The sequence below is a fragment of the Argiope bruennichi genome, chromosome 3 (assembly GCF_947563725.1).
Source record: "Argiope bruennichi chromosome 3, qqArgBrue1.1, whole genome shotgun sequence".
Taxonomy (NCBI): domain Eukaryota; kingdom Metazoa; phylum Arthropoda; class Arachnida; order Araneae; family Araneidae; genus Argiope; species Argiope bruennichi.
This window is the reverse complement of record NC_079153.1, coordinates 4,907,085-4,934,078: the sequence shown is the minus strand read 5'-3', so window position 1 is coordinate 4,934,078 and position 26,994 is coordinate 4,907,085. Positions and strand designations below refer to the sequence as shown.

Genomic DNA, 26,994 nt, shown 5'->3' with positions numbered 1-26,994 from the left:
ACCAAATACCCAACTATATGTTTAAAAATATTCCTTAAAAATACATGCTGGTACTGAAATATATGTAACAGTGCATTAATCAAATCATATTTTTCTTTAAATAAACAGAAAAAATTTCAATTGATGCTTATTTATAATAAACAACAAAAAATATTTGTCTGTATGTTACAAAAACTCCACCTAAACAAATAACATACATTGCATTTGGTATTTTGGGATATGTTTGTAAATAAATTGTGCTATTCTCAAATTAATTTAGGTATTTAATTAAATAATAAAAAATAAACCAATCAATTAGTTGACACATAAATTTATAACATATTCTTTACTTGGGCCATAACTTTTTCCAGCATCATGTTTTTCATATAAATATTGTCATTTACTTTCATAAAAAAGAACGCCATAATCTGTCTTTATGTTTAATTCAATAGCACTGTCTTAAAAATAAAAGACATCTACATTTCATAATTCCAAAGACACATTTCCAATCATTTTTGAACATGCAGCATTAGCAATACAGCTCGGGAATTTGACAAAGAAATCAGGTGGACTGGAAAAACGGTTTTTCCCTATGAGCAAAATTTTGGTGCTGGCTCTAGAGTCTAGTACCAAATATTGTGTCATTGAAGGTTTATTAACAAAACACGTCTTTAAACAAAACAGCCTTGATTATTATAGACAAACATTATTTATTTGCACAGTTAATTTTTTCAAATATTTTTTTTTATTCATATATGACTGTATTAATAAAGCACATTTTATTTTCTATGTTCACATGATAGGCATTAATGATATGAAATTTCTTTTAACTTAGGTTTGAAAATTAATGCTTTTAAAATAAATACTTTTCACATGTGAAACTTCAAGTGATATTATACTGTTTCTTAAAGAATTATGATTACAAAGAAACTCCTTATTAGAAAGAAAAAAAAACTAATTATTAATATTTTTATTATTTCTATAAAATTTATTAATATGAAATTTGAGATGAATAATTACTCAAGTGCATTTATTTATTTGACTCAAATGTTTTTTATCAAGGCCCTATTAGGGCCGTTGGTTTGAAGATTCCTGAAAAGACATTCAAAAGCAAAGAAGGAGTGTTCTCCGGCGTATGCTCCAGAATCGTCGTTCTTCAAAAGCAAAGATTTCAAAAACGCAAAATAAGGCAAACAAAAAAGTAAATGGCGCGTTTACTGCTCGAGAAAGCTGTGCATCTTTTGGAGCATGCGCAGTTTTGCCTTTGGCAAATTGTTACGGGCGCGGAATAAGGTCTAGTATGCTTTCCCCGCTTTCAACTTCCAGTGGGGGGTTTAAGCGTCCTCCGCTTAACGATTCTCATTTTCATGAGCATTTATGCATGTATTTGCGAAGAATTTTTCAAGGTTAGTATTATTCAGAATATAAATGTTAAATATAGATAGAATTGTTTATGGAGATGCGAATTAATAGAATTGTAAGTTCCTGTTATGCTTTAAATATCATGATTTTATAATTAATGACATATAGATATATTTCTATTTGGCATAGGAAACAATCCTGGCTTTTTGTCGAATAGTATTACATCGTTTTACTTTTTATTTCATTAAATGTGTATTATATTAAAATTAATTGTTTTAAATAGAGAATTAGGGAATTTTATGGTATCCATTGATCAGTACAAAATTATAACTCACTTTCATCTGTATAGTCAATATCACAATTAATTGCATTTTATTTCTGCTGGTGTAATTTTTCTTCTTATTCTATAATCTGTGGATACATTTCATTCATTGTATTATTTATTACCATTGAAATATTGAATTTGTTTCTAATTAAATATGTAATTTTTTGTATGATAACAGATGAATCTATTTAGATTGTGCTATTAATTATAAATATTTTTCCTATTATAATATTATAGTGTGCAATCTGCCTGATTTGAATATTCATGATATTTTTTTTTTACACCTATGAGAAACTGCAAACATGCTTTATATTGACACATTACCGCTAAAGATTTGCTGTTCTGTCTGATCTCTGCATGTATGTTACATTACTGAATCATAAATGAGAAGACTTAGGGGGTTGGTAGGAGAACTGAGGAAATCTTGCTTAAATTTGTCATGTAGGTGTGAGCATTGTCATGAAGAAGAATAATGCTACATTTCCAGAATGTTTAATTTAAATGCTGACTGCATTTAAATTTATGTTTATCTTCAATCTATAAAATCCTATTCTTATAGAAGTTTTCCAGAGGTTATTAATTGATTCTTTTGCATTCAGAAAATATTTCATTATTTGGAAGGACTCATTGTTAGTACTTATTATTTATTTAATGACCCTAATAATTAAAGAATAATATTGAAATTCTTTTAAATAAAAGTAAGAATAGAATGTATTTTTTCAATGAATCAGCTTCATAAATTTGGCAATATTTAATTTTGTCAGTACTAACATCATCTTTTAGTCACTTGGGAATATTTTATGTTTCTCTTTGAAATGAGCTACACTTTGCTCTCCTTTTAAGTAATTCGTAGATCTTGAAGCACTGGAGGTTAGCAGTTTTTTCTTCAGTCATCTATCGACAAACCTGGAAACTGTTAGTTTGGGTGTGAAGATTGGTGAATCTTAAGTTTCTTCCCTATATTTTTTTTAATAATTTTTATTTGCAGTATGTTGTTATATTTATAATATGCATTTTATATTTTTCTTTATTTAAATAATTTTTGTTTTAAATTTTATATATTTTTTAATTGTTTAATGTAAGAGAGATTTTCTATGGTGAATGTATTTCCTACTATATTTGCAATGATAATAATTTCTGAAGTATCTGAGAAATATAAAATTATGGTAATAAAATAATATCTTCAAAGCTGAGTTTATTTTAGGTATTTAATTGCAAAAATTAAGGACTAAGACACTAATAATAATAAAATAATATTTTTAAGAAGTTTACCTCCTTTAGTAGTAGACATATTGTAACGGTTCCTAATAAACGATGGAGCATTGAAACATATATTAGGTTAAAGTAACTTACATAATTTTATATGCAATGAAAAAATCATCGTAACCTTTTCACAAAGTATAATTTTGGATATTTTTCCCTAATAGGTTGATAGTAGTAATCACTAAGTATGAATGTTACTTTGAAATGTCACGAATTTGAAAAAATTATAAGTCTTCATATCTGTTGTTTTTGTAAAGTATTTCACTATTATTAAATTAAATTAATAGAAATGTGCCAATGTTTATTTATTTTTAAAGCTAATTTTTTTTTCTTTTGTAGGTTTTATTTTTTTTTTTTTTTTCTTATAGATATTCTCTGTCCATAAATATATGCTATAATGAATTCAAATGAAACCCCTTATGAAAATGGGATTGTAATTTATAAATACAAAGGCAGAAAACACCTTAAATCTGTAATTCCACGAGAATTGACATCTCTGCGCCAAAATCTGGAATCTACGGATATAGTGTTTAATAAGAAGAATTTTGAATCTATTGTAGAAGATGTTAGAAATTCAATTTTTTTTAAGAATTTTAAAGAAAACATGTTGTGCAGTCTGAAAAACTTCTATGGTAATGTAGAATCTGACAGTCATGAGAATTTCAACCAGAATGTTGAAGCATTATCAACGAATAATAATAAAATGCTTGATGTAGTTTGCTATGGACTTGGAAATTTTGCATCATGTCTAGCAGCAAGATATCAGCTTGCATTTTTAATCAATTTAAAAGATATTTTATCGCCAAGGCTCATTTATATTTTTGATCCAATATTTTCTAATAAGGAGAAAAGGTTTTTGAAAAATTTTGGTCTGACTGTTTTAAAGAAAAATGAAGGAGCAAAGCGAACTGTACTCAATAGAACTATTTTTTTCATGCCTCATTGTTATTTAGGCTTATATAACAATCTTTTGTGGGCTAATTGGAATAAAAACAGTCTTTCAAAGTTAATTATAATTGGGAATAGTTTTGAAAGTCATCTTCTTTTTAATACAGAAAAATATTTAAAAGAGAAATGTGTTTATATAAATTATGCATCTAAATTTGTAACAGAAGCTGAAATTGTCAATAATTTTAAATTTATAGATGTATTCTCTAATTTATCTCTTCATTATTTTCATATTAATGCTTTAAATGAAGTATCTGTAGAAATATGGAATGATAATATTGAACCTAATTAAGATGATAAAAAAAATAATAAAAATGTTTTTTTATATGCTTATATTTTTTTTAAATATTAGTAATATTTTTTTTGATATTAAATCGATTCAATAGCTGAACCTTTACCCCCCCCCCTCCCAAAATATTTTAATGTACAAGCAAATCATAATAGAACACATTTACACTCTCAAAAACAGAATGGACTTTTTCTTTAAAAATACCACAAAAACTTTTCTGATTTGAAAGAAAAAAAGAATGAAAAGGCTATTCATCAGTTATCTGATGTGATAAATTGCTTCACTTCCTTTAATTATTCCTTTTCTTCGTAAATTTGATAGTGATAGCTAAATAACTAAGAAGGCACTATGGGGGTAAAAAGGAGTGCAAATGAAATAATTAAAAAATAAAATATTTTTAAATTGATCAAAATAGCATTATTTATTTCTTTAACACAAAAAGCTGTAACAGACTTGGAATTGTATTTCTCTCATGACAGTTATGCACTTTTCAAACTTTCTTTACTTTTAAATAATATCATCATTCCTTTGCTTAGTAAATTTTAATTTAAGCTTAATTTTTGCCATTTTATTAAATTTCAAATTTTATAATTTAATCACATATGAAAACAAATATCAATATTATCTTATAATTTTGATAGAGTATTTAATTTTAAATCCTGTACTTAAAATCTTTTAATGCTATTAAAAAATTCAATGTCTAAATAAAATAATTTGTTTTCGATATTACAAGTTTCTTAATGTAAATGTATGACTCAAATTTTTATATTTTTCATCGATTAACAGATTATATTGAAAAAGGTTTGAATATAAATTAGAGTTGAAAACAGGAAAGAAAGAATAGGAAATAATAATTCAACAATATGCGAATAACTAATTAAAATATAACTGCAATTATATTAATGAAAAATACTGCATTATAATAAAATATTGAGACTCTGTCTTTAATTTCTTGGACCTGATATGAAACTAAGAACAAAGTATAAAACATACGCCCCACTTTCACAATAGTATGAGATCGCTGGTAAGCAATAAAATGCATTTTTTGTTACTATTTTAGCTGAATATCATTGTTATTGTACCTTATTTCGAAATACAATCTCAAGCATCATGAAATTTAAAACATGGAATGGGCAATTAAAGCACTATAATATATGATGAATGCAAAACATAGATTTAAATGCAAATGAAAAAAAATACAGAAGAAAACCTGTAATTTACAGTTTACAAAAAAAAAAAAAAAAAAAAAAATCTTTGAAACAAAAACGAAAAATTATAATTGAATGAGAAAAATAGTTCTACAGTTCTAGGCCTTTTCTTTTCTTTTTTTCCTTTCTTTCTTTTTCTCCTTAAATCACAAGTTTAAAATATATATATTATCTACAGAAAGAGAAAAGCATTTTTAAGAACAAGAAAAGAAAAGATCAATGCATGGGCAAATCATATTGAATTTAAAATAATCTAAAAAAATAAAGCAGTTCTATCATTCTTTTCTTCCTTTCCCGTTGTGTTTTATTTTGATGCAATTCATCCCAAACTCGACATTACCGAGAAGTACTTGTTGGCCCTGAAGTCCTACATTAATGGTATCATTCGATTAATTTGGATAACTCGGGAGAGAATGAAAATTAATCCTTTGGCAATCCTTGTTGGGCCCATTTACAGTATGCCTTGAAGCTGTAAAATTGAAGAAATGTCACGCATTTCGTCAATTTTTGAACTTTGTACCAGTATCAGTGCTGTAGTGTGGAATAAAAGTTAATTCATTAAACTTTTGAACAGGGCAATAACAATACTAAACCACTACGAAACGGTCTTAGCAACTATTTTTCTTCTTGAAGCAAAGAAAGGAAAGGGTAAGTATGATTGCTATAAATAAATTTTCCCCATATTCAATATTTTTAATTGCAAGTAAGACAGCACATGTAAAATAAATATATGATAGCAAGCAGGCGCTGGTGCTCCAGGAACTCAAATCCATAGTATAAATCAATAACGAAGAAATTCCTGCATATCTGGAAAATACTTTTCCATAGTATTGCTTTCATTTATTCAATATAATTGTATATTAAGTATAGGTAAGGACAATAAGAAGTTATGAGAAAATTAAGAGCAAAATAAAACAAATTCGAAAAATAAGATAACTCATGCACAGATATATCAGTTAACTTTACGTTTCTTCAGCATGTGTCAATCTTTCTTATTCAGTTGAATCATTTATTCATCAAAATTATCGTCTTTAGTAATAATTTCTGCTACAGTTTTTGCAGGAGCATTAATGTATGACTGAATATTTTTTGCAATGGTGTATTTTTATTTGATGTGAAAGTCACGTGGCTTCTACGACTGCGCGTGCCTTCTGAAGTTCTAGCGGCAATTGAGTTGAGGTTTAGTCAGCCAATAATGAATTTTGTGTGATGTTTCAAAGCTATAGAGAGTATTGTCTTTTTCACAGTAGATTGTTACATTATTATTTTATATTTATTAATATACCTAAACTAAATATCTTTATACTTTTATGACTGTTTGTTTCATTTATCTTTTTCTTTCTAAAGTAGAAAAGAATTTCACATATTTCTTTTTAATAACAATTTTGCTATTGTAATTCTTATACATGCTTTCATTTCTTACAAACCAATTCTTTCATGAAAGTCTTTTTCTTGAGCTGTGAAAATTATTTTAGAAACTTCAGATTAATTTAGTAAAAACTTTCATTTCAATTTCAATTGGAAGATTGCTTTGTCTTTTACAATGGATAAATTTTGTGTATTTGGGATAATAAAGAATTTTCGTTCCCTGGACCTATTTAAGATTGAATGATTTGTCAATTAGTTTGAGTTATGTAAGTGTAATGCTTTGTCGATGTCCAATTTTGTTTGAAGTTACCAAAGATTTTCTTGAAAAATTTGTCGAATCCGAAGATAATTTGACGAAAAAACAGTTGGTGAAATTTCCGGATTCTTACCAGATCGAAGACTATTTTTCTATTTCCGAGGTCATTTCATTCAGGACCGAGCCCCCACATGTTGAGACATGTTAACTCTGGCTGGAAAAGCAGGCCTCTTCTAATCGGATTATATATCAAATCAAATATCTCTCTCGGGCCCTAGGGGAAAGCCCGGTTGAGATGAATGCTTAGAGATGGCTCATATAACAAGAATCACACACTGATTTAACATAAACGAATTTAATGAACCGGACGAACGGCTAGGCCTCTTTACATCAAGGAACGCTATTACCATAGAGCTGATATAAATGGAGGAGGCTAGTCGCTTATTTCTATTCTTAACAAGTGTACGTAACATAAACCATGTGACTTGTGAGAAAACTGGCCTTTTTTGGCACCATATCGCAAATCTTGGCATACTCAAAAACTGCCGCGCAACGTTTTGTTTCCCGGCATTGGGTCCGGTCGGTTTTCATTTCCAGTTAACATTTCCTAAATAATTTATATATATATACTCATTCTTCGAAAACTAAGCAAACTGGTTTCGAAAATAATATTTTCTTTTTTACATCAGTAGCCGAGTTTATTGATTTAAATTATGTTTACTTTTTTTACCTTGTTTTTGTGCATTAATTAAAAGTGAGTATTTTTCTTCTTTAAGTAAACATTTTATTTCTTTTCTTTCCCTAAAAACTTTTTTTAATTTTACATTACATATTTAATTTACATTACATGTCTTATCATTATCTCATATAGATAAAAAAAAAATTATAATAAAAGCAGATTATAAAAGTGGCCCAAGTCTTTTTTTTTTTCCCCCTTGAATATTCTGAATAATATTTATTTTTGCATAAAAAATCAGAAAGATATTAATTAAAACTGTTAAATTATTTTGAAATAGTTTAAAAGAAAAAAAAAACACTAGCTCAGAATAGAACCCAGGTATTCTGAATGCTACGTCAGTGCCTTAACCTCTACACTAGTCGAGCACTCGTTCGGGTAACACATTATTAGTATATAAGCTAATTTGAAAGTCTTAATATTATCATTAATAAACATTCTAAATGTATACTATCATAATACAAAATCTCATTCCGAACTCGGTTTTAAACCTTGTGCCTTCGCCTTGTTAAAATCAGTTTTAAATATTTCGCTTCTGGTTTATAGTGTTGGCGGTAACTTTGCTTCTAACTACCGCAGAAACAAAATTAAATCATTTTTTGGAATAATGTGTTGATTTTATACAAAATAATAAGGAAATTCGAAATTTTTACGAAAACGGTGATTTTAGGGTATGTGCATATCGCAAGTTATTAATAAATGTTAACATTCAGACAAAATTTTTATCTGTAAACATAGCATTTCTTTCTTTAATAGTTTATCTTTAGAATATCCACTAGTTTCTTTTTTAGATCTTAATTAAAATTTATAAAAACATGCAATTACTGCTAGCACATTTAGGAAATTTTACAATATAACATTTTCAATAAAACATAAGTTTTAGTTTCACTATTTCATTCACAATGAGGATTTAATATCTTTCACGGTATAATACAATTCGAATATTTATGGTAAAAAAAAAACATATTGGAAATAATAAGGAACTTTATTTGCACTAAAATAAATGCACAATTATTAATCGGTCAATAATGCTTATGTAAACACTTGTATTGGCGAGAAAAAATCACGCCAAGCTTGCAGCCAAGCACTTGCAACGCATTCGAGATTAAAATAAAGCAAGTAACAAAATATAATGCAGTTACATCAGTTTAAATGAAGCTTAATAACAAATTAAATAAATGTAATTCAATAACTAAACCAAACTATGAAATATTATTCAGTTTTAACACCAAAATCACTGAGTGATGAAGGTTACGAAATTTTAAATTGACTTAAAATGGATATAAACAGAATATGTTTATTGTACATACCTGTGAAATGATACAGGACTATCCTTAGAAGCTTTTTCTTTGCATCCAATTGCACAGTAATAGTTAACCATGGATTAATTAAGTTTTAAAATCCATCAGTTAAAAGCGAGAAAAAATCTGCCATTGAAATATAATGAGGACGAAGAATGCGGTTACAGTGAACACAAATTCTGTCCACAAGTTACGTGATTTTATCTTGTCCTACACCAAAGTAGGGTTGCACTCCCACTATCAGTATCTCAGCTCTATGGCTATTACAGTACTAAATACAGTTTTAATGGCGGAGATCAGATAGATTCTTATTGGCTGTTGAGTGATGGCGCGAGCGCAGCCAGGATGACGCTCCGTACACCACATATATATATCTAATATATAAAAATCTCGTCACGGTGTTTGTGTTCGTACTCCTCCGAAATGGCTCTACCAATTTTTATGAAATTTTTTATGTGTATTTGGTAGATATGAGAATAGGTCGTAAAGTATATTTCATAACGCTAAGTAATTTGTGTGTCCCTATCCAGTCGTTCAACGTACTCTAATAAGATCAACGCTTGCTTGCAATCATCGCCACTGTGGCATAATGTTGAACAAGTCCAACTAAAAATAAACATGCGCGTCCAAATGCTATAAGATAAATCTGCTGAGACATTCTCCGACCAATTGTTAGATATCGGTGATGGAAAAGTCGCTGTATTATGAAAATACTGGATGCATAAAATTGATCACTCATTTCTGCACTGTCGTTGATTCGCAAAATGCTCTCATTGACCGTATATTTCCCGATGAACGCACACAATAAATAAATCATGCATGGCTGGCAGAAAGCCATTTTGGCAGCAAAAAATGTGGACTTCGACGATTTAAACTTCAAGATATAGCAGTCGCTGCCAGGAGACTTGGTATCATACAAATCGATTGGCACAGTTTGCGATACTAACGAAGCTTTAAATTTTCCAACAGAGTTTTTGAACTCACTGAATTTGTCAGGCATGTCACCAACCTTCTACGACTAAAAGTTGGATCTCCGGTTATTTTACTTCGGAATTAGAACCCACTACAGTTGTGCAATGGCACGCGATTGATCATTAAAAAATTGATGAAAAACGTTATTGAAGCCCCCATTTTGAATGGCAAATTCCAAGCCGAAAATGTTTTGCTGCTGATTCTCACAGAAGTGCCAATTGAATTCAAACGCGTTCAATTTCCTATTAGATTGGCATTCGCAATGACAATCAATAAGTCGCAAAGCCATATGATGTCTGTTTGCGGCTTGGATTTAGGCACGCTATGTTTTTCACACGGACAATTAATTATACGTGGTATGTTTTCGAGTTGGCAGACCATCGAGCTTATTTGTGTTGGCTAAATACGGACTGACAAAAAATATCGTAAACTCAATTGCTCTTCGAAATGAATATTGATTTTCTTTATTTCATTTTTATACCCTAAGATAAAAAAAAATATATTACTTTTTTCAATTTACGTTTAACTTTTAAGAGATCAAACAATGTATATGTTCATTACGGTAATGAAATACATTGTATTGAGCAAATAAATGGTTGGTGTTTTTTTTTTATTTATTTTTTTATTTTAATGCGATCATCGTCTACAGCACTCTATTCCTCTTTCTGTCATAGATCCCATCCTCACACACTTACAATACATTCGTTATATTTTAAATAACAACCAGAATATTCACTAGAAATAATTTATATGGCAGAACAACGTTTGCCGGGTCAGCTAGTATATATATATATATATGTAGAGGTATGTTAACTCTGGCTCGAAAAACATGCCTCTACTAATCGGATAATATATCAAATTAAATATCTCTCACGGGCCCTAGGGGAAAGCCCGGTTGAGATTAATGCATAGAGATGGCTCATATTAAGAGAATCACACACTAATTTAACATAAACAAATTTAATGAGCTGGACGAACGGCTGGGCCGCTTTACATCGAGGGACGCTAGTACAGTACCGAACACAGTTCTTAGAGCGGGAATCAGATAGCTTCTTATTGGCTGTTGAGAGACGACGCGAGCGCCGTTAGGATGACACTCCGTACCGGGAACGCCGCTAGGATGACGCTCCCTACCGCTAACGCCGCTAGGGGGACGCTCCGTACACTACAATCGGCCGTCCTGATGATCTTGACGTCCTCGTCAATCTGAGAAAGAATCTGAAAAACTCAAAAAAGAAAATTTTAGATTTTTGCAAAATTTTTAGATTTTGTAAAGTAGATGCTTTATGCAGTTGTAGACCAAGGCTTCATATAATCTGCTGCTGTAGAAGTATGATTGGGGCCTTCGTGGATTCCCACTTTCTCCACTAGGTACCTCTCGTGTGGCTTCTTCGCTGTGATGCGATAGGGACCATGGAACTTCGGGCGAAGCTTCAAACCACTGCCGAATTGGGTCCTCTGTATGGCCACTAAGTCACCTGGATTATATTGAGTAGCTTTCTTCCTGCGCTTGTTGTAAGCTCTTTTATTCTCTTCTTGAAGGCGCAAGATATTCTGTCGCGCTTCTTCGCGGATGTCCTCGCGGCTGTCGATGACCATTTGCTCATATTCTTCCTGTAGGATATCGAGAATTTTCTGGTCATTTTTATGCCTCATTTGCACACCGATCATGAGTTCGAAAGGAGTAAATTTTGTACTCCGTGGAGCAGTAGAGTTAAATACACGTTGTGCTGCTTGAACATGAGTGTACCATTTCGTGGGATCATTGATGGAAAGTTTGGCAAGCAGGGGGATAAGAGTTCCATGAACCCTTTCCACTTGTCCATTTCCTCGAGGTATTCCTGTGGTAATTTGAATGTGATTAATATTTTGATTCGCGCAATAGTTTGTAAATTCCTTGGAGGTAAATGCGGGACCTTTATCCGTGATGATGCGCATAGGATTTCCGAACACTGCTTCCTGCAATTGCAGTTTCGTAATTGCATCATTTGCAGTTACCCCTTTAACAGGATATAACCAAACAAACTTTGAGAATGCATCTATTATAGTAAGAATATGATTATAATTTTTATTGGTTGACACTAAGGGTCCAATAAAGTCAACATGGTAAGTACTTAGAGGAAAGTTTTCCTTCGGAATTGGATGTAAGAACCCTTCAGGTTTACCACGCTTCCGGTTGACTAGGATGCATTCGACACAGTTCTGTATTACCGATTCAATACTTTTTTGCATATTCGGGAAAAAATAGTCACGTTCGATAATGTTTTTAGTTTTCTCCACGGCGAAGTGCCCTTTTGAATGCGCGTTCTTAATTATTTCGTGTTTCATTAGTTCAGGTATTACGAGCAAACGACGGTTGTCCTGACATTTATACAGAATGTTATTTTGTACCACGAAATCAACTTGGTTGTTATCTTTACATAATTCTTTCAATTTTTTTATGTATTCATCTGACATCTGTGCCACTTGCACTCGCGCTGTTAAATCATCACAAAGTGCAGTCATGACTGTTGGGTATCTACTAAGTGAATCAACGTGACGCATTTGACTACCTGAGCGATGTACTATCTCATAATCGAAATCTTTTTTATTTTCATTTATGGGAGAAGTTGAATTATTATCATTTTTATTGGGAAAAGTATTTTTAAGATCTAAATAACTATTAGATGGTAAAATGCATTCAAAAGAAATATTAGTATCAACAGCTGCTAAAACTCTTTTCGTTACTGACTTTTTATTAACATGACTAATATCTATCGCCACTAACGGAAGACTGACAATTGAACTGTTCGCTAATTTAATTTTTGTGCTACGTCCTACATAATTTAATTTCTTTACATATTTAGGATTAATAATCATTAATACGCTTCCGCTATCAACCAAAGCTTTAATAGGAACGTCGTTTACAATAATATCTGCGTATTCCAACTCAGCGATTATTAATTCTTGTGGAATTTCATTTGATTTTAACACGGAGTTTACAGGATTTGAGTTATGGGATCTTCCCTGATTGTTATGTTGTCTAGCATCAACATTTTGGGGACAGAATTTTATTAAATGCGATGAAGAATTACATTTAAAACAAGTTTTCCTATCAATATTTCCACCGTGTACATTATCATTATTTTGGCGGGAATTATTGACGCGCGGCCTTGAGCTGTAGTCATGTGTATATCTACTCTCTTCCCAAAACAAACTTTTATTTCTTGCGCGAAAGTAAATGTCTATTTCTTTTGCTAACATCAGCGGTTTTAACCAGTCGGAGCCTTGTTTGATCAAAATGTGCTCGGATGTGTCCTTGTCAAGAGTGCTGGTTAATTTATCGGTTACAATTAGTTCACAAAGGGTCGCGAAATCTTTCACTTTTCTTAGTTCCAAATAATATTCTAAATTTGCTTTTAATCTTGAGACGAATTGCACGTGATTTTCCCCTTTAAATCTTTTGGCGGCTTGAAAGTTATCCCAACATTCTTTAGCAGATGGTTGGAATTCTCTTAACACTATTCTTTTGATTTCGTCATAATCTTTTATTTCGCTTTCGTTCGCGTATAACAAAACATGTCGGCATTTCTCGCCTAACAAATTTAGAAGGACTTCGGCTTTGTATTCAGTTTTAACCTGTTTTGTTTCGAAAGCACGTTCCAAAATATTGAAAAACAAATTGAAATTTTCTGATTTAGTTGGTATTGGCATTGTTAATGTGCGGATGCTTTTAATTATTTGTTCGATGGACTCCGCATGATTTTCTTGAGGAGGTCCGTTAGGACTACTTATTCCGGTCGCTTGAATGTTTCTCATACTTTCTTCATGAGCTAAAGTTAGTTTTAATTTTTCTAATTCAAACTGTCTTTCCTTTTCACGCGCTTTTTCTGCCTCTTCACGCGCTCTTTCTGCCTCTTCACGCGCTCGTTCGGCCACTATTTTTCCGCGTTCCTCTGCTTCTATTTTTTCGCGTTCCTCTACAGTTGAAATGATAATGTCTTTAACAAATTCCAAATCATCTTTAGCCGCTTGGCTATTTTCTATAATTTGTTTAAGCTTCACAATATTTGTTTTTTCCGGAACTACCTCACCTATTGCTTCAGCGACAATAATTAAATCTTTCTTTTTTGTATTTTTAAACATTTTGAATATGCCTTTATTTTTCCTAATAGCAAATGCTAATAAAATAACGATAATAATAATAATGCTAATATTTCTTCAAAACAGAAATTTCTAAAATAAACACATTCAAGCAGTTTCTTTTTCTTGAAAAAGTCATTCACAAATATACAAATCTTAAAATAAATGCTTGCAAGATTCTTTAATCAAAATGAAATAGAAAATTCTCCTACCTGTTCTTCAATTATATCCGTTGAGATAATATGCAGGAACTTCACAATTTGTCGGCCACTGCCGAAGCGAAGACTTGCTTGAAAAATTTGTCGACCACTGCCGAACCGAAGATTTTCTTGAAATTTTTGTCGACCACTGTCGAGCCGAAGATTTTCTTGAAATATTTTGTCGGCCACTACCGATCCGAAGACTTTTCTTGAAATATTTTGTCGGCCACTGCCGATCCGAAGATAATTCGACGAAAACTAATGGTGAAATTCCCAGCTTCTTACACGATCGAAGATTATTTTTCTATTTCCGAGGTCATTGCACTCCGGACCGAGCCCCCACATGTAGAGGTATGTTAACTCTGGCTCGAAAAACATGCCTCTACTAATCGGATAATATATCAAATTAAATATCTCTCACGGGCCCTAGGGGAAAGCCCGGTTGAGATTAATGCATAGAGATGGCTCATATTAAGAGAATCACACACTAATTTAACATAAACAAATTTAATGAGCTGGACGAACGGCTGGGCCGCTTTACATCGAGGGACGCTAGTACAGTACCGAACACAGTTCTTAGAGCGGGAATCAGATAGCTTCTTATTGGCTGTTGAGAGACGACGCGAGCGCCGTTAGGATGACACTCCGTACCGGGAACGCCGCTAGGATGACGCTCCCTACCGCTAACGCCGCTAGGGGGACGCTCCGTACACTACATATATATATATATATATATATGTTACCGTTAAAGTATATAATGCAGTTATTTCATAGAATACCTAGTTATTCCATGAAACAACTGATCGTGTCCGTTAAAGTGTGTAATATGTTATTAATTTGACACTTTAACTAGTTATTCTATGAAATAACTAGGTATTCTATAAATTAACTAATGATAGACAATTAAAATGAAAAAGAAGCAATTTATCTAATTTATACAGCGTATAAATGGTATTTATGGAAACATACCATAAAATCATTTGTTACAACAACGATTACTAAAATGACACTTGGAATTACAAAGAACATTATTTCTAAAACAAATACATTTTTTGTTGACACACTGGGTTTTACACGAACATTTTTTAAATCCCTGACCAGTACCTAAACTTTGAGCTGTAGCAACCGACCGGAGCGATATTTCTACATCCGGTACTTCTTCGATTTTAATTAATTTTTGTTCGCAGACACTGAACTGGGATCGGGAATATAATTTTTTTATGCTGCCGTTTCTTGTGCCCAATTGGAAAAATCCTTCTTCGGTTATTTTTATGATGATAGCTAAAAGAGATTTGGCATCACCTTTTCCTCTGTCAACTTCAGGCACTGGGATACGGACGGTAAACCCCACAGAGGCTTCAGAATGAGATTTATCCGACATTAATTTCATCTTTTTTGCTTGAATTTCTAAACATTTTTTAGACTTTTCTTTTTTTCTTTGAACATTAAGTTCATTAAAACACAATTTGCAGATTTTCTGCTCAACTTCATCTTTTGAAACATAATCTTCCGAACATGATGTATGGACAGGCTCCATACATTTGAAGCAAACTATATCTTCACTGCATTCTTTTAAACAGGCAACACATACTTTCGTAATGGGATTATTTAATACTGTTTGTTCAACTACTTTTTCATTATCAGGTTGAGAAGAAATATTCATTGCAGTCAAAATATTTTGTAATAGATCTTCGTCGACCAACGAAGTAAGTGCTTCCTTCGGAATGGCAGTTGTTGACAGTCCAACTCTAGCTACGCAACCAAACATAGCCTCGTAGGGGGACCTTTTAATACCAGAATGGAACGCTCTGTTCTTCATAAACTGGATAAATTTTAACCCGTTACTCCACGAAGTTGACTGGTTGTCTTGCATCCAAGTCGTCAACATATTTTCTATGTCCTCATTGGCTCTCTCAACACTGCCTTGGCTTTGGCTATGTCTTGGTTTGCCATGCACGATCTTAAGCTCTGGCCAAGTTACTTTTAAGTCATCAATAAGTTTGTTGCAAAATTCTCTTCCATTGTCCAACTGCAATATACATGGGGCTCCAAACAACAGTAATATATCAAGCAACTGTCCTACAACTTCTTCTGCTCTCTTTGTTTGAAGAGGTCTTAAAACCAAGAACTTTGTAAGGTGATCTTGATAAACTAAAATAAATTTATAGTTTCCATGAGGTTGTGATTGAATATCTTTGAGGTCAACCTGACATCTTGAATTCATATGTGAAAAAATCATTTGCTTAACAACAACACCTTTTCTGCCCGCTTTGCGTTTTTGTTGACAAGATTCACAAAAATTCAGGAAAATCTTAATATCATTTTGCATAATATTTTTGTAACGACGATTAAGTTCTTTTATCATTTGGTCTCTACCATCGTGCCCAATAGATAAACGAGTTTCGTACAAAATGTCAAACAAAGAATCACTTGAGCAATAAAACATTACATCTGGTGTTGCATTTGTTACTGGGACTATTAATTTTTCTACTCCTTGAACTTCAAGGACATCTTAATGTAACCAATAATCACGTGGCACTTTCTTATCTGATGTTTTAGATTTCTTTACATCAGCTATCAAACTTAATAATTTTTCACGGGTGAGCAAAGAACTGTTCTCTTTCACATCACGCTTATTTAGTAAAGATTCAAACTTTTCTTTCATTGCAGCTTTTTTTTCGTTATCAAAGAATTCATTGTTCAAGGCAATTTAAGGTCTTAAAAATAATTGCACTTTAACATAAGCACACTAAATTAACGTAATAACAAATGACTAAATTATAAAACTTAAAAAAATAAATGTATCTCAATACCTGATACGTGGAAACAGTATTTGACGAACAGCAGCCGGCACTGTACGTGAAAGCAATCAATTAACCGGAATGAACTGGCGCCAACACGCTAAACAAGTTCTCTCCCTATGGCCTGGAATAGTTCATAAATGCAGTAGGGGGTGGAAGGTAAATGTATTTGCCGTGCGAGATATGTGATATAGATTATTTTACACTTTAACGGGCTGCAGATCGTTATTCTATGAAATAACTAGTTAAACCATGAAATACAAGAGAGTTTTACACTTTAACGGACGCGATCAGTTATTTCATGGAATAACTAAGTATTCTATAAAATAACGGATTTTATACTTTAACGGTAACATATATATATATATATATCTTTTTACTGATAATATTTTATTTATTATATTCCTTCTTCACTTAAAAAAATTTTTAGACAATGCGTTTCAACAGTATCGTTATAATGAAAGACAAATCATTTCATAGTTCAATCAAAGTCAAACGACTTTCCTTTGTTAAAAAATATGAGAAAAAAATAATTCATATTTTTAATATAATAAAATTTATAGGCTGGCATGCTATCAATAAAATGCGTCTTTCGAGGCTGATTGTTAATTAATTTTCTATTAATTTAATATATTCACTTCTTTATTAATTAATATATTCACTTCTTTATTAATTAATATATTCACTTCTTCTATTAATTAATATATTCACTCAATCATCAAATAATTCTTTCATGAACTGTAAGATAATTCTTTTCGAAGGCTATGTTAATTATTTATAAATTATAGTTTTCTTAAACTGTAATTCTCATAAAAAGCTAAGAAATAATATTTCTCATAATAATTTGCAATTACATACAACTTGTTCATTCCTTGCAATTCATGCATTAATTTACCAAAAATTAAATTTATTGCAAGTTTTTTATAATTAATTGGCATAATTAAAATAATACTAAAAGCATGATGGTCAGACCAGCTGCTTACCGAAAGTGGCTGGTACATATCTAATTATTTCGATTTTGTTTTCAAAATATGCGTGTAACGATAATCATTCTTATAATGTAAATGTCTTTAAATTAAAAAAAAAAAAAAAAACAGAGTATACCAGTGGGGAATGCGGTGTTAATATATTAAATAGTTCAGTTAACATTGGAGTTCATGTTCCTCCTTGGGCTCCAGCCATGTCATACATGTAGTACCTGTATAGTTATGCTCCGACAATGCTTAAAATCAAAAATTAATATTTATTGACTGATTCTCTATTTAGCATTTATGTTCAGCTGCTGGATATACGCCTATATTGTTACATTAGTGTTGAATGTGTAGCATGGACTGTTAATTGTTCTCTAAATTTCTACATTTCTCTTCTAATCAATTTCTTCATATCTATTTTTCTTTGAATAATCTACATTTGTTCTGTAAATGCAATTAACTTGCTTTTAGATATTTGATGAAAATAAGCTGTTATATATATATCCCTTCAAACCCAAAATGCGATTTATAATAGATGATTTTTTCAAAAATTTGTAAATTCTTCCAATTCGACTTCAAGCCTTAAGAAATAAAAAATTCAATTCAATTTAATTTGCATCAAAAACTATTGTTATGATCGTTTCAAGCCCATCATTAGAAGTATGTTGGAAAACCTATCGGGAAAAATGACCGAAAAAACCACGAAGGAACCCGAAGTGGAGTGGTTCTTTTAGTTTTCGGAAAGAGGATATCCTACAAGGGAAAATTTTCAGGCATTGTGTTTTAATTTTGTTCAGTCAAATTCTATTATTCCTTCTAACGATTAATCCATTATCTTAACTGGTACAAATGGCACCATGTAATTGATCTTAACCACTTGTTATCTGCTAGGAGAAAACAGATTAAGGGGAAAAAATATCTTTGGCGGCAAATCAAAGAGATCCTTATATTTTCTATACAGTACTTATACTCTCTTCCAAATTCACCACAGAAATTATATAAAAAAATAAATACTAAGGTGATTCGGGCCTTTAATTCGAAATATCGTAGTATAATAATATTTTAGGTTTCATTTTAATCTATCTTTATATTATTCTTTTCTCTTAATTGCAACAACAATAAAGTAAATAAATAACACAGCATAACACATAATAACATATACACACTTAACGCATAATAACATAACACATTCTTGATTATAAAACCAAGAATCCACATGGTTGTTACCAACTGGGTGCCACTCATAAGGTTTCTTTCATATTTCATGCATTCAGTTGAAATTTGTTTCCGTCTTGCCTTTTACCTTAACAACCATAAAAGAATCCTAGTAGTCTTTTACGGAAAGTGTTGTATGTTTGTAACATAAAATTTATGGCTACTTTGTCTATTTAGTGGTGGAAAAATTGAGGGGAGGGGGCAACGGGAAGGGTATTTGACCCGACATTTCCGTAAGGTTAAATGTCCAATAAATCATTCGTAGTTCACTGAAAAAAAAAAACGGGCTAGGGAGTGATTAATCTAAGTTTGCTAAAAGCATATAAGCTGTTGGCAAGAATGTTTGGTGAGAAAATGTTTTGGTATTTTAAATTAAATGTTGATATTTAAACATAGAAATAAGCGTCTGTCTGTTTGTGTATGTGCTGATTTTATAAACGAGCCTTTCTGTCATGCATCAATCAAATTTAGAAAATTTATAGTTTGGAAGGTAAAAACGTGCTTTTCAGAGCGATTTTTTAAATGTTTTAGTTAGAATTAAAAATGAAGTTAAATATCGGCGTTTATTCGAGATAACTTTCTAAAAGTTTAAGGTAGAAAAATAGTTTTTATAGAATGATAATTTTTTTTTAAAATTATCTTTTTAATGATACCAAATTCTTTATCATACAATTTTTCTTAATATATTTAATAAATTTTTTGAAATATTTTAAACGTATATTGCAATAATATATATTCCATTGTTGAAAATAAACTCAAAACCGTTTTCAATCTTGCTACTAAAATTTCATCTCGGCTTTTTATTCAATCGATGATGATGAGATGTCATGTCCGCGTTACCACTGAAAGGGGGTGCAGTAGCTACTGAGACCCCTGAGCACCCGAGGGCAGAAGTCTGACTTCTAGCTCATATGAAGATGACACACACAATTCGGGGGGTACATTCACACACCTCACAGATAGAACACAGATGAAGACCAACCATGCCCGAACTGGGATCAACGGGGAACATGCGCTACCCCTATGCAAGGGCGCCGGCTTTCCAATCATTGTTACCATGATATGAAGATTAGGTTTATTTTTCTATACTTGGAAGTTTCAGTATTAGGTACACTTGTCATAATTTGTTTTTTTACTTGCAAACAAGGTTTAACTTCAGAAGCGAGCAATGTTGGAAAAAGTTTTTAAAGTGCCCCCATTTAAAAATCTTTCTGCTTTTTTTGTGGTATAATTGAATGTATAAATATATAGATAGAAAATTAGACAAGTGAAAAGCATGGTGAAAAAAACAAACACTGTAGAGCTTTTGAAATAAATTATATATAGATAAATAGACAGATGTCCATATGTTGATAGATATCAAAATTTGGGTTTCAAGAAGGATTTGTTCAGGAAGCATTTGAAATTTTCAGCAACCATTAATTTCGGCTGGTCACCAAAGGCGGCAAGTTTAAAATATAAGTTTGGAAATCATATCAATCCACTGAATCATTTATTCACATTCAAAGTATAATAATTATAGTTCTGAAATGAAAATCAATAAATTGTAAAAAGAAATCTAAAGTAGAGAAATTCCATTCCAAAAAAAAAAAAAAAAAAAAAAAAAACACCTGAACATAGACGATTACAGAGACTTATTACAGACATAGACGATTCTTGTTTTAAGAAAGCTAGATCATTTAGACGTACTTTTCAGCTAATTAATAATACAAAAATTAATAACAAAAAAATAATAAGTTTCTCATTATTTGAAATTAAATATATCCAAAGCTTTAGAATTTCCGATGATCAAATAATTAATCAATATAGATATAAAATGCTTATGTGATGCAAAATCAGGCCGAATTTGTTATTCTCCATTTGGCAACACTTGACACCGCCAAATGAATAAAGCTTCAGTTTTTTTTTTTTTTTTTTTTTTTTTTTTCCCCACGCTAACGAGGTTAGACTTAATATGTTTTCAACCGATTATTGCAAACGATTCTGTCTATTTTCTTAGTGTTGGATGCATTAAAATTAAACATTGTTAATTAATAGTCTTTTGGATTCATTCTGAAGCACTTTTGAATTAAAATAAAACAGAATAAAGGAAATTAAAAATTTCTACATTGCGTTATCCCAACTAGCTTAGAAAATTCACGCACGCGCAGTTTGTTCTGATTGTTGACAACTGTATTTTCATCATATAAAAAGCTTATGTGGATGCAAAATCAGGCGGAATTTGTTATAATCGCCGCTTGGCAAACTTCTACCTGGCCCGCAAGTATCAACATGCGGTGTGCTAAGATTTCAAGCGAACGCTATTCTTGCATCGGTTTGAAAATTAAAAAAAAAAAAAAAAAAAAAAATAACGTTCAAAAAACGGACAAAATTTTTTACGATGGATTCAAGTCACACCGTGTACCAGAAATATTGAAAGACTTGCTGATATGGGAGCTCAAATTAAACCTCTCTTGCAACTGGGCCATATTGCTATAGGATTCATGGCCAGATATGCCACATGATTTCTCTTTGCTTCCATGGGAGCTCCACTTAAACCTCCTCCTGGAACGGGGCCATATTGCTATATATACGTAGATATAACCAACCTATTACAAAAATAGAAATTGCAGCGATATTTGTCGAAGATAATGGCGAACCACCTGCTAATCAAGACATCTATATTTATCCTGTAAGTGATAGCTGCAAAAATATTTCTCCATGAAACCATTGTTGTGATCTCATGGTCTATCCTTTGCAGTTTCCAAGAGGAGAATTAGGTTCAATTATCGAATGTACTTTTTGCCTTACATTTTTCACTTCTTTCATCTTATTTTGGAATGGACTAAATTTGAACATAGCTGCTTTCAGACAATTTATTGTTTTCGAAATATCACATTCTTATGCTGTTTCTGTAATGTAGCTTCCAGATTTGAACAATTGTGAGAAAAGACCAATTTTTTTTAAATTTGTTTCTTTGGTGGATCTATATAGTTATTTAAATGAAAGGTTGTTTGTGTTTACAAAGAATGTTGATGTAGGGGATTTTTGCGATTGTACTTTTTGCTTTACATTTTTTTTCTTTCTTTGATTTATCATATTTTGGAATAAATTGAATCTGAATATATTTGTTGCTAGACTAAAGTGGTTTAATAGATGGCGGAGCCAGCTTGGATCGCGTAGCCATCCGAGAAAAACTGCATTTGCAGTTCCTTGGAGTTGGCGAGCATAAGCGAGCACGGGGTGGTGCCCCCTGTATACATATAAAACAAATCATTTAACAAACCTAATATAGTTATAAAAATTTACCTAATCTTATACTTAAAATTCTAGTATTCACTTTTATATTTATGTATGAAAATTATCTTTTCATACCTTAATATAAATGGAAGATCTTGGCTATAAAACATATATCTACCTATATATTTTTTCTTTTTTTACAGTATAAAGACACGCAACTTAAAAGACTGACGAAACAATAAAATTAATAATTTTTTTCTTAATTGTTATGATAATTTACTTTAGATGTAACATTATTTTTGTGCGTTGATATTTTTGGGTTGCATTAAATTGAAAATTTCTTCTTCCCAGTTATATTTGTTAATTCTGTGTATAATGGTCTATCTTGTAAAACACACCATAAAAATCGATGAAGTTTTTATGAAAAATTGTGCAAAACAGAATTTTTTATGCCTTTTCTTCAAATATGTTTGTTTCTAATATATACGTGGTTGCTAGAAACAAAATTTAAAGATCTTAAATGCATGTAGTTAAAATAACATACATTTGTATGCAAATAAAAATGATCTCTCAAATATATATTTCGTGAGCAATCTACATTAAGTAAACTATTATTCTATATTCAAATAAATGTATTAAATACTAATTAATTTTTACGAATAATTGCTTCTACAAGTACTGTATTTTTTTAAAAAATTTACTCCATTTTATATCCTCATACAAAAAAAAAAAAAAAAAAAGAGGTAAAACCTTTCTTTACGGAAATGATATTTAGTATTAGTAATTTAATTTATACTAAATGTATGCTGAACAATGGTAAGAGCTTTTTTAAACTTGAAGTAATTTGAACATTCTTTGTGAGAGGTTACTTTAGTAGTAATTTTAAAATCCGAATCTTATTTTAAAATCATTTAAATTATTTTTTTAAGGATAGTAGCATTAAAACATTAACATTTTGTTAAATATTCCTTCAAATTCAATGCAAAATTTTAGCCTTTGTTGAGAAAAAAATTACAACAGTTACATAAGTATTACAATACATTTTTTATTTAATATAATAATAGGAAATTATTCATTTCATGTTAATAACACGATTACAAATGTCTATAACAAAAATATACTGAAGATTTAATCAAATTTTCGTGTATTATGATTGAAAGCAAATTACATAAAAAGGAGCGAATGTTCATTCATATAATTATGGAAGATAAAAAAAATTCTTTTTGAAACCTTTTTAATGATACAGCAACAATGCAATAACATAAGTCTGACTCCATTATATTTAGTAAAGTTACTGATGCTCTAAATTCAATTGCTCTTCTTGAAATTTTATATTGATCTCGATTGGAGTTCTGCAAACTATGGGCTCATTGAGTAGGCAACTAGACTTTTTCCATAGCAAAATGTCTACAACATGCACATAGTCTTCAAAAAAAAAGAACATCTGCTTTGGCAATAATAATTTTTATAAAAGATAGGGTGACAATTCGCACTGTAAAACGAACAATGAACATTTTTTTTTCCAAATTTAATAATAACTTTTAACAATAACTTTGGGTTTTTTTCCGGCCTTTTAATGCTTTTGTATTATCGCTCGTGATACCGTTCACATTTGCTCAGAATTCTTACGATTTTTTTGGAAAATGTGCTTAAAATATATTTAAAAAAATTGTTAAAATATGGAAAAAATATTTATACGGCAAAAAATTACAATCACTGAATTTTTTTTTTTTTTTGAATATGTAAAAATAATTTTTATACCATAATATTTTCGAGAGGTAATAAGGGAAAAAAACATCAGAAAACACTTCCTTGATTTTTAATTAATTATTATTCTAAATAATTTTTTTTTAAATTGCTCCGAAGTGCACATTTTATCCTTCCAATGTAGTTGCGCACTAAGTTTGGTAGCTATAGGCCTTACGGTCTGGTTAATACAGGGTCAACAACCAGATACACAAATACATCTTCATCTTTATTATTAGTAGAGATCGCTCTTGGTGACCAGCTGGTTAGACAAAAATACTGATTATACTTAATTTCAAATAAATTATTGTGATATAACTACACATCCATGGTACAAAGAAGGTACCATATATTATAGATGGGTTACTTTTATTGTCTTACGCATATGCCACTCTTATGTGCTTGAAACCTTCTGATCTGTCTTTGAATTTCACGATTTTATACAACTCGTAAATGACACAGATATTAAATAAAATCCTTCTTTAGCCTTCGACAAATTAAGCGATTAATAATTGAAGAAACAATGGCAACGACTTGAATTTCAGGGTAACAAAGAAATTTATTGTTAAAATTAAGGTAAAAAAAAAGCAAAAATTTAGAAAATATTTGTACAATTAAATTTTATAGTTGAAAAGAAAATTTTTTGAATTTTAAGATGATGCACAAATTATCTTTGTGCTATAATATTTTCGGAAGTAATTTCGAAAAAAATCTATAATTCGTTAATTTCGCCATAATTCTTTAATTTTAATTAATAAAAATTACCAAAATTGCTCTGAGTTGCCTATTCCCAGTTTCCAAACGATATACATATCAAATTTTGTAGCTGTTGATCAAACGGCATGTCATGTAGGCGCAAATAGTAAATCGTTTGTAATATAATTACCAAATTTGGCACTTATATGGGAGGCAAAAATTTGCATTTCGGGACGATTTTTAAAATTTCTAGTTAATTAAATTTTAAGTGAAATTTTGGCTTTTTTTGCTATAATTTCTGAATATATATATATAATAGTTTGTAAAGCATCTTAAAACTCAAAACATTTTTTTTTTTTTAATGATGCCAAATCTTTTGCCATATAATTTTTCTTTCTATTTTTCATTTTTTTAAAAATGTTAGGCTTATTTTACAGCTCTATATTTTATTATTGAAGTGAAACTGGAACTATTTACATTGTTGCTCCTAAACCCTCGTCTTGGTCTTTTCCCACTGATATGACCAAACGTTACATAAAATATTTTTAAAAATTTCCATTTTTCCACAAATTTCAAACTTTTTGAGGCACCCAAAGATAATGTAATATTGGCACCAAATTTTTAAATATTGTTTTTGAATCTAAAAGACAACTTTTCCGCACTATTACCAAACTAAAATCTATAAAAAAAAAAAATCAAGGCCATTTTCGTTTTATCCTACTGCCCAGTTTACTGACAATTTGCAGGAAACTCCGGATCGCGTCCGCAGACATCGAAAGACCCCGAGAGGGGAAAGTATGCCATGTCTGCAGACGCACAGGCCCTTGGAACGTGGCTTAAGAAATACTACTCTGAAAATAAAATTGGTTTTCTTTGAGAAGCTACATTTAAGCGATTTTAGTTTGATGATTAAAATGCTAAACAAAAAGAGGAGAAATAACAAAATAATGTTTATTAAAATTATTTGATAAAAAAAAGGACTTTCACTTTAAAATAGAATAGTAGATGGATAAAAATTTTGAAGATACAGCATACCTGCAATTATTTATTCTTTTGCCATTAATTTAAAATAGTTTTTTCGATCACTGAACATTATACGTTTGTTTTCATGTAACATAATTATTACAAAAAAAAAAAAAAAAATGACAGCAATAATAACATTAGAAAACAATAATTTCTGGAAAAAAAATCAAAGGAAAATGGATTATTATATTTGCAGTAGCAGCTGAAAAATCTTTAGAAACGAGGATAACAATTCTTTGTGACATCTTGATACAACGCAATTTTCTGTGCGTTGTTGGAAACGTTTAACATATTTTATTTCTTCAATCAAAATGATTAGGTAATTAACATTGTCACATTCCAAATTTTATTTAAATAACACTTTATCATTCAGATTTAGTATTGCATCTATTCAAAAATAACATTTGGGAATGATGAAATTTTCTTCCTGAAGCTTCCGGAGAATTCTTTTATTTGAAAAGAATGATTTTTTTCAGGAGTAAAATTTTCTTTCTAGAAAAAACTTAAGAAATTTAAGTGTGAATTGATTAGTGATGACATTCGTGTATCTAATTTTAAGGATAAATATCCATTCTGGATATTTATTCTTCAATTAATTGTATTCACAAAAACAATTGTATTGAAATAATATGATATTGCTATAAAGAGACAAAAAAGGTATAAGGTAAGATAAAAGAGTGAGAGAGTGAAAATATGGAAATTTTTAAATAAAAAGTGAGAAAAACATAATTTTCTTTTTAACTTTATAGAAATTAAAAATAATAATAAAAAAACAAGTAAAAACACTTCATTCATTTTACATAAAATATTTGATTTAAATATCAACTTTTTTTAGTTATAATAAACAATAATGAGAGACAAATTTTTTAAAAAATAATTTGAAGTAAATTAAAGATTTTTTTTTTTTTTTTTTGCTTTGAATGATAATGGAAACAAAGGTGAAAGATATTATTGTGTACAGCCCCCGCCCCGAATTTTTAGGGTGTGGTTTAAG

At 30.5% G+C, this 26,994-nt stretch overlaps 1 protein-coding gene across 3 annotated transcripts in view; it reads left to right on the top strand.

Moving 5' to 3' along the window:
* Positions 1-1,247: 1,247 nt before the first annotated feature.
* Positions 1,248-26,994, top strand: part of LOC129963054 (uncharacterized) — a 38,871-nt gene continuing 13,124 nt past the window's right edge. The window contains exons 1-2 of one of the 3 annotated variants that reach the window (XR_008783948.1): positions 1,252-1,385; positions 3,298-3,655. The gene's annotated coding sequence lies outside the window, so the exon portion shown is untranslated. Of the gene's footprint in view, positions 1,386-3,297; positions 3,656-26,994 lie in introns of those variants that run through there. The other 2 variants (XR_008783947.1, XM_056077079.1) reach the window with 2 other exon arrangements.